This window comes from Ochlerotatus camptorhynchus, unplaced genomic scaffold (genome assembly GCF_037179485.1).
Source record: "Ochlerotatus camptorhynchus isolate MF236.1 unplaced genomic scaffold, CSIRO-AGI_Acam_v1.1 ptg000434l, whole genome shotgun sequence".
In the NCBI taxonomy this organism is placed as follows: domain Eukaryota; kingdom Metazoa; phylum Arthropoda; class Insecta; order Diptera; family Culicidae; genus Ochlerotatus; species Ochlerotatus camptorhynchus.
This window is the reverse complement of record NW_027040920.1, coordinates 3,614,063-3,622,680: the sequence shown is the minus strand read 5'-3', so window position 1 is coordinate 3,622,680 and position 8,618 is coordinate 3,614,063.

Genomic DNA, 8,618 nt, shown 5'->3' with positions numbered 1-8,618 from the left:
GAGATTAATCAGACTGGGGGGAGGTAGCTCATCGATTCTTCCGGTTCGCCTCCTAGCATCGTGCTATAAGGTACCAGGCGATAACCAGGGTAGTTGATCGATAGTTCGATGACGTCATTTCGTTGGCGTCTGCTATGGGAAATTCTCATAGCAGGCGTTGACGATGGGACGTTGTCGAGTTGTTGAATAGCAACTATCGTGCTAACTCACCGATTACCTGTCGATCTGCCAAATTTGGAAAGACGTCTGCATTGAATTGTCTCATATAATAATATTCCGCCCACTATATCACACGAAATTGTGAGTAGTTGAGTGGAATGGAGATAAGTTAAGCATTGGGTACAGGACCAAGTCTCCCCTGGGTGGTGCCAGAAGATGAGCGCAATAGAATCATCAAGTTGCCCATAAGGCACGGAATGAGACTATTGCATGGCTGGGTAGTCAAAGTCTTCCATTCGTTAGTCATTTCAGGTGGATTAGAACAGGTTTAGGTTTAGGGTGGGCGTTGGCCAGATTTGGATTTTTCAGATTTAATCCTAAATAGGACCTAGATTATTTAATACACTAGTAACCTCAACTTCTGTCACAATGTTTCATTGTGACTAATCAACACTCAATGGGTAAAATATCAAATTTGCGGTAAATTTGAAAAAAAGGGAACTTGGAGTGTAGAGTGCACTGCCCACTGGACGATTCTGAAGCCTGACCAAGTGAGTGGGTTACGGGTTTATTTGATTGTACGTCATTTCCAAGTTATATATAGATACATTCATACCATTGGCATTTTGTATTTGAGATAAGACAGAGACAGGATGCGGAGGGCCCGCTTAGGGGGAGCGTAACCCATGTTATGGCTTCCATTTATTAAATAGTTCAGATAGGCTGGAAATGATAGGTTCATGGTGAGAAAACGTACCATATGGTGCCCGTTCACTGATCAAAATTAGATTCAAATCGTCAGGCCCTGCCCTGGAATAAGGGAATTGACGATGATTTGTCAAGTTTCATTTTGCATTTGCATATAATTGTAAGTTTAGGTTTGCTTTTGTAATTGTAAGATAGATAGTTTGCCTCAATTGAAACATTGAGTTAAACATGACGAATCATGCCTCTAAAATAGTAGTAGTTACAGTGCCGCATTATCTAACTTTTGTTTTGTTTGTTTACATATAACTAATACTAATACCTCCTTGTTTTCTCTCTAATTTGTCTACTATGTCCCACCATCACGATGAGAGATGAGCTACCGTACATGGTACACGCTCATATACACTCCCAAAATAGTATGCCGCAAGTAAGTATATCACAGAGGCAACTAAAGATCCAGAAAAAAAAACCGAAAACGCTTTACGGCAGATTGGTTTACAGTGGTCGACCAGGGTGTGTGCGGATAAATTACAAAATTACAATTAGGGTAGATGTACCAGTTGTGGCTGTGCGTTCCTGTTGTGGTGTGTTCCAATCGTGGCCTATGGAAATCCTATATGCCATGGTTGGAGCACATCATGATAGGAGCGTATAGCCGTGGCTGGTATATCTACCCTACATCATTATTCCATACATCAGCTTGAATTACGTTGATCGATATTACATTTTTTTTGCTGTGCACTACACCACCGGAGCCAGCAAAGTTCAACAATCCATCGTTGCTTATGCCTTTGTTGTCGTTTGGAACCAGTTTTGCGAGGTAGGTGACGATTGTGCGTATTTCTCGCGTAAATTTTGAAAAGGGCGTAGCCTGAACAATACGTAAAGAGCAAATTGAAACATTGTACGTCGCGTGAATGTGGAACTTAATGAAGGCCTAAGTACTTTTTCGTAGTTTTTAGTTTTCGGATTTGAAAGATCGTCGGTTACAGTGGCCTGCTTACTGAGCAGAAAAACGCGGTCCCAGGTTCTTACATATCAAAGAGATTTATAGTAAAATCGCTTGTGTATCGTGTATTTTGCGAAACTCGTTGTTGTCGTTGGTTCCGGGTTTGAATGGATACAAAAATTTGAGCAACGGTATTATGTGATATGAGGGGCTCGGTGGCCTTAGAGCAACCGTTTTTGCTTACTGAGCAGAACATCATGAGTCTAATCTCAGGCCCATCCACAATCAAGATTCGTCAATCGTTTTATTTGTTAATATGACTACATGGTAATAACAGCAACTCGGTGATTAAAAAGGTGCTCGTCTGCCTAGTGGCAAACGTTTTTGCTTACTGAGCAGAAGACCGTGGGTTTAGTCCCAAGCTCCTTCGCGTTATATGATCGTTAGGACATTAATTCAGCTTATCGTTTACCAAAACGAACCCTGCTGCAAACCCAACCCTCTTATCCAACATCCCAGTGATTCCTCGTGGAAGTGCAGAGGTGTTCTCGGCTTCCATCAAAGCGAGTGTCATGTCAACACAATCCTTCCCATTCCTTTCTTGACCTGTGTTCGGGCGCGGCCGGCGCTGGTATTGCCTAATTCAAGATCACCAGTTTTTACACATTGAGGATGATTGCTAGTCCCAAGCATCGTCTATTGGTTCTCTGTGTAATTACAGCTGATCTGGCAATAACAGAGTAGCAACCGTGGGCGGTCAATCAAGCTCAAGCTCAAGCTCAAGCTATAGGGAGATTAATCAGACTGCAAAAAAAACAGTAAGTAAAAAAAAGTAAAAAAAAAAAAAAAAATGAAAACTTTTTCAGGAAAAAACAAAAAGGTGTCAGAAAAGTTAATCAACACTATAAGGAGATTGATCAGATTGCAAAAAAAAAACCGAAGTGAAAAAGAAAAAGAAAAAAAAATGAAAACTTTTTCAGGAAAAAAACAAAAAGGTGTCAGAAAAGTTAATCAACGCTGTATGGAGATTAATCAGGTTGCGGAGAACGGAAGATAACCGTTTGTTACTTAACTCTCCACACAAGCGCACGGAGTGTGGCTGATGACGATGATCTACTGATGTGAGGATGATGGTGATGATCGTTCTATTGTTGCCCTCGAGTGTTTTCAACAAAGCACCGGCTGGCTCGCCGGCTGGTGAACTCGATGACCTTGATTTTGCCGTTTCGTGATGCGATGAAACTTGTTGGTTAGAGATGTACAGCTCATCTGCCGGACTCGGCCGGAAATGACTGCTTCCTTTCTCGAACGGTTGTGCGGCAAATGCAATTCCGCGATGCTCACTACACTTTTGTATACTATAACCACAGACAAACAGACGTAACTCTTCATTGTGTATCTTCGTTCATGCATTTAACGGTTGATTTGAATATTATCAGTTCCGCGAACTACTCGCCGCAGCGCTGGCATCGGATCACTTTGACGTTTCTATACATTCTATAGAACTTTTATGCAATATTGTTTACCAGTTAGCCAGCAAGCTTGTTTTCCGCGAGAAGCCAGAGAGATGTCGTTACTGAGGTTATATGTTTTGAGATACTATGTTTTCAAGAACAAGTTTTTCAAAGAGTTACGTCTGCAAAAGGGTTTATCTTCCATTTAATTCCACTTAATTAATTTTGGTATCCATGACAGATACGTATTTCGACTACAATGTGCAGTCTTCATCAGTGTCATTCCCACTAAAGAACTTATCAAAATCTAACCCCCTTAAGTACTCATCCCCTAGGTAAAAAAGTCAAGATCATAGGTATAAAAATGAAACTACAATGTGTTGAATCGGAACCTACCTAACTAATAAAAACCAAAGATTTAAGTAAGCTAAAGGAGAAAAATCTATACAAATCTCTAATAAGGAAAATCCCCAAAGGCTTGGTAGCCATCATAATGAAGTAATGAAATTGGGTTGTTAGCGGAATGCTAAATAAAACAGCAAAAGGGTTTATCTTCCATTTAATTAGGGGATGAGTACTTAAGGGGGTTAGATTTTGATAAGTTCTTTAGTGGGAATGACACTGATGAAGACTGCACATTGTAGTCGAAATACGTATCTGTCATGGATACCAAAATTAATTAAGTGGAATTAAATGGAAGATAAACCCTTTTGCTGTTTTATTTAGCATTCCGCTAACAACCCAATTTCATTACTTCATTATGATGGCTACCAAGCCTTTGGGGATTTTCCTTATTAGAGATTTGTATAGATTTTTCTCCTTTAGCTTACTTAAATCTTTGGTTTTTATTAGTTAGGTAGGTTCCGATTCAACACATTGTAGTTTCATTTTTATACCTATGATCTTGACTTTTTTACCTAGGGGATGAGTACTTAAGGGGGTTAGATTTTGATAAGTTCTTTAGTGGGAATGACACTGATGAAGACTGCACATTGTAGTCGAAATACGTATCTGTCATGGATACCAAAATTAATTAAGTGGAATTAAATGGAAGATAAACCCTTTTGCTGTTTTATTTAGCATTCCGCTAACAACCCAATTTCATTACTTCATTGAGTTACGTCTGTTTGTCTGTGCTATAACACCACTCAGTGTGAAAGCGGATTGAAAAAAAAACCTCAATAGGGAAAAAAAACTAGTACTGATAACGGAGTGCAAGCAACACTAGACCGAAACAGTCGAACGTTCGATGCGGAATGATCTTGCAACTATTGTTTATCCCTACCACGATATGTGCTCCTGCCGTACTCTAACGGAACTATCAACTCTATGCTTTCATCTACTCCATCTATCGTATAAAAATTACCACTACAGTCTGTTATTTGAAATTAGCATCTTCAACTATGCTTTTCATGTTTAAAATAAACAAACATACACACTAATCCAGCATTTAGTTGTTCGGTTTTTTTTTTTGTACTGGGCTTACACGGTAAAAAGAAAGATTTACTGAACATTCAGTTTAAATCAGGTGAATAACCGACGGTCTGCAAAACACAAACTGAACTTCGGTATCGTTTGGTGCAAAATACTGAACACAGAATATTTATTTACTGAGAAAGTCGTTAATTTCCAAATTTTCGTGATTTCACGAAAAGTCAGCAAAAATAATTACTGTACCCAAAGTAGTCCTTATTTTTTACCGACTGGTCAGCAAAATAGCCACCTTGTTTTACTGACCACGAATTGTAAAACTTTAACCTGTCAATTTTATTCCCGCCGCCATTTTAGCTTCAGTAAAATCCGGGAGCAAGTGTTTAATCGCGCGGTTTTGTAATTATATCATGACGGAACTGAGAAAGCTCGACAGCGAAATTGAAGTACTATTTCGTTAGTACCAACAATTATTACCTATTTACTTTTTTTGCAGTTCCTTGATCTCCAACAAATTTTGATTAAGAAAATGGATGTTTGCATTGTTTGCTGTCACTGTCGACGCGCTATTCCGGGGTACGTCAAGGGATTAAGTCGTCATATTAATTGGCAAATTATAAACGGTGAATTGCACCAGGATTCATGCTTTTATCACTGCAAATTCACTACTTTTAATATAACTGGGTAACACGGTATAATAATGAACCAAATAACTGTCTTTTCAGTTAAATTGCAGCAAAATAAACAAAAAGAAAATACTGGGTTTTCCAGTATACGCAACTCGAACCAATTACTGAATGAACAGTTATTTTTGACAGATTGACTTTACGGACAGTTCGGTAATGCAAATTATTTCTGTGATGACTACTGGGCGATCCGCAATTCAAAAACCCAGTAAAATTTTACTGACTCCAGTAATCTAAAGTTAGTGTGTAGGTATTTTGAAATTAGTTTTGAAAATGGATAGCAAATTTATGGAAACCTGCTGACAGGGCATCTAAATTCTGGGATTAAGGAAGGTCTGTGAGTGTTTGGATCCGGGGGGCCATCGGGGTGAGTGTCCGGAGGTGCCAGTTCAGTAAAACCGGTGAAACTTTATGATATTGGCGTCGTTTTGTCGTTTCTGACGCTGGTTCTCATACCGGCCTCTTTCTACGTTTGGTGTTGGGGGATGATCTGTTTTTCTTTTGACGTCGGGTGGGGGTGAGGATGATATGGGGATCGGCATCAAAAACAACGGAGTGACGTTGATATTGTGGGGTTCCACCGGTTTTATCGAGCTTGGAACCTTGCTTGGAACACTTGCTACCGGTTTCGCTGCTTGCAGGCCGTTTTCGGTTGAGTTTGCCGAATGTAAACAATAAGGAGCAAAAGGAATGCTGAAAATTGTTTACCAAGATTATGTATTGTTGAAATAAACATGCTTTTGAATTTTATTCTAACATAAATATTTTAGTTTTAAACTCGTTTTCAATTTACATTGAATAATTCATATGTTTAGAGTATAAAAATTATATTTTTAATTTAAAGGGAAAAAAATTGTATCCGTGGAGATTTATACACTAAGATTATCTCGAAGATTATTCTACCGAAATCTGTAAAATTTAACGAAATCCCAACAGCTGAACGTTTGGTAAACAATTCGGTGATTTTTCACAGATTTTCTGTGATTTTTCACAGATATTCGTTGACAAATTACAGGAAAACTGTGAAAATCACCGAACTGTTTACCGAACGTTCAGCTGTTCAGATTGCGGTAAAATTTCACAGATTTCGGTAATTTGTTCAGATCTTTAGATAATTGAAAAATAAGACCACTCCAGATGAGAATTTGCAAGATGTGCAATAAAATATACATTATTTATAAATATTTATTTTCATACATATTACACAAGTCGTCATTATAGACCTTTTTGACGTTTAATTGTCTTTCTCTATCAAGCACACAGGGATAAATGGATGGTTTGTTTTCCCACTAATCTGTTTCCCTCTTGCTCGCACTCCTTGAATTTAAATGCTGCATTAGTGTGCGCCGTCAAAAAGCTCTAATGTTGTAAACAAAAGAATTGGATGACATTTCCTCTCAAACTCACCTATAGATATCGCACTCCCTGCATAATCTTACCGAAAATGGTTAAAAATTGTTTATAATCCCTGCTAAACTTTAACTATAATGGTTATGAAACTTTACCTGAACGTTTGTGGAATTAAAGTTTAAACCTTATGTATTATGGTTCTTTGGAAGTGAGTCTTACAAATAATGAGTTGCTAGAAACCATTACTATTTAAAATAATTGTTTTCTCCATACATTTTCGGAGAGAGCACTATATTAGAACTTTTTAACTTATGGTTTGAGAACTTTAATGGTAATGTTATGGTATCAAGTAAGGTCAATTATTAATGGTTTTGTAAAATCGATCAACTTTACGTGGAATATATCGCGAATTGGTAATCAGTAATTTACAGGCAACCAATTCGCGATATATTCCACATTAAGTTTATGGACTACCGACTACCATAACCATTACCATTAAACTTAACAAACAATCGTCAATTGAAGAAACGACTTCTTCTTATACGATCAAATTTTTGATTATTCAGCGTTTATTAGACATCACTGCTTTCTTAAAACAGTGATGCTCTGTATACGCTTGATTCTCATGTGAGGTAACGTTTAATTAGACATTATTATACATTTATTAAATGATTATTCTACTGTGGGAAAATTAACCCGAAAATAAGAGAGACGGGGACAGGGAAGGGTGTGTTTCTTAAGTATTTGTATTCATTATTTCTGACGTGGCTCGCACCACACAGATATTAGAAAATTGATTAAATACTTATACATGTCGTTGCATGGGATTCGAACCATGTACCTTCCGATCACCAGCCGCTTGCCTTGTCATCTGAGCTATCCTAGAATTCAGCATATGAGCAACTCAATAATCAATAAAAGCTCGCTTGAAAGTAAATACCTATCAGCACTCCCGATCGCAACTCTAGCTCCTTCAAGGCCCTGTGGGAATGATTAATTCATTCATCGTTGTTTTAAATGAGACCAATGTTGCCTCTTCACCTCTCCATGCTCGGTTATATTTTAAACTAGATCAATGCATTCATTGTCGTGAGTCATGTGATCGATGATTACTATTTAAATTAATTAGACGTAGAACACAAATAAAAAAAAGGGTTGAGCTTGGGATTGAACCCACGACCTTCTAATTGGAAAGCTTAACTACAACTCTACTGATTCCGCCGTGTTGTTAGAATGAATCAGTGTTGTCGAATAATGAATCTAATACGTCGTTTATAAAGCATTTACAAATCATGTGATAACAACATGGACGCATAGTGGTATAAGAGCTATTATGCTGACTGTATTCACCTTTATTCAGCAATATTGTAAAGCAATGCAATGAAATCTAATAATGAAGCTGGAGAACATTTATTAGACGTCAAATAAAGCATGTTATTAAATCAATTGAAAACAGTCGAATTAAAGTGTCAATGTATGTACAAATAACACTTATTCAGTTTGTCATTAGATCAAACTTCTGGAGTTGAATTGGAAAGACATTTAACACTTTTACAGCTTTTAATAAGTAAATTAATCAGATTAGAGGAAACAGTGGAATAAAGGCGCATCTATCGATCTCAATGAGCTTTTTTCAGCACATAATTCGACATCCTGTTTTATTCAGCATTGTACACTGTTATACCATAGAGGTAACTCTAAGACCACTGGGTCCCGAAGAAAATCATTATTATTTTTGGCTCACTCAGTACCAGAACAACGGTCCCAAGCAGTCCCAAGCTATTTCACTCACCCCTGCATGTTCTGCATGAATCCACACACCCCTGATGTTATCTGTCAAACTTTCATAGCGAATCAAAACAAACATAGTGTAGTAATAGA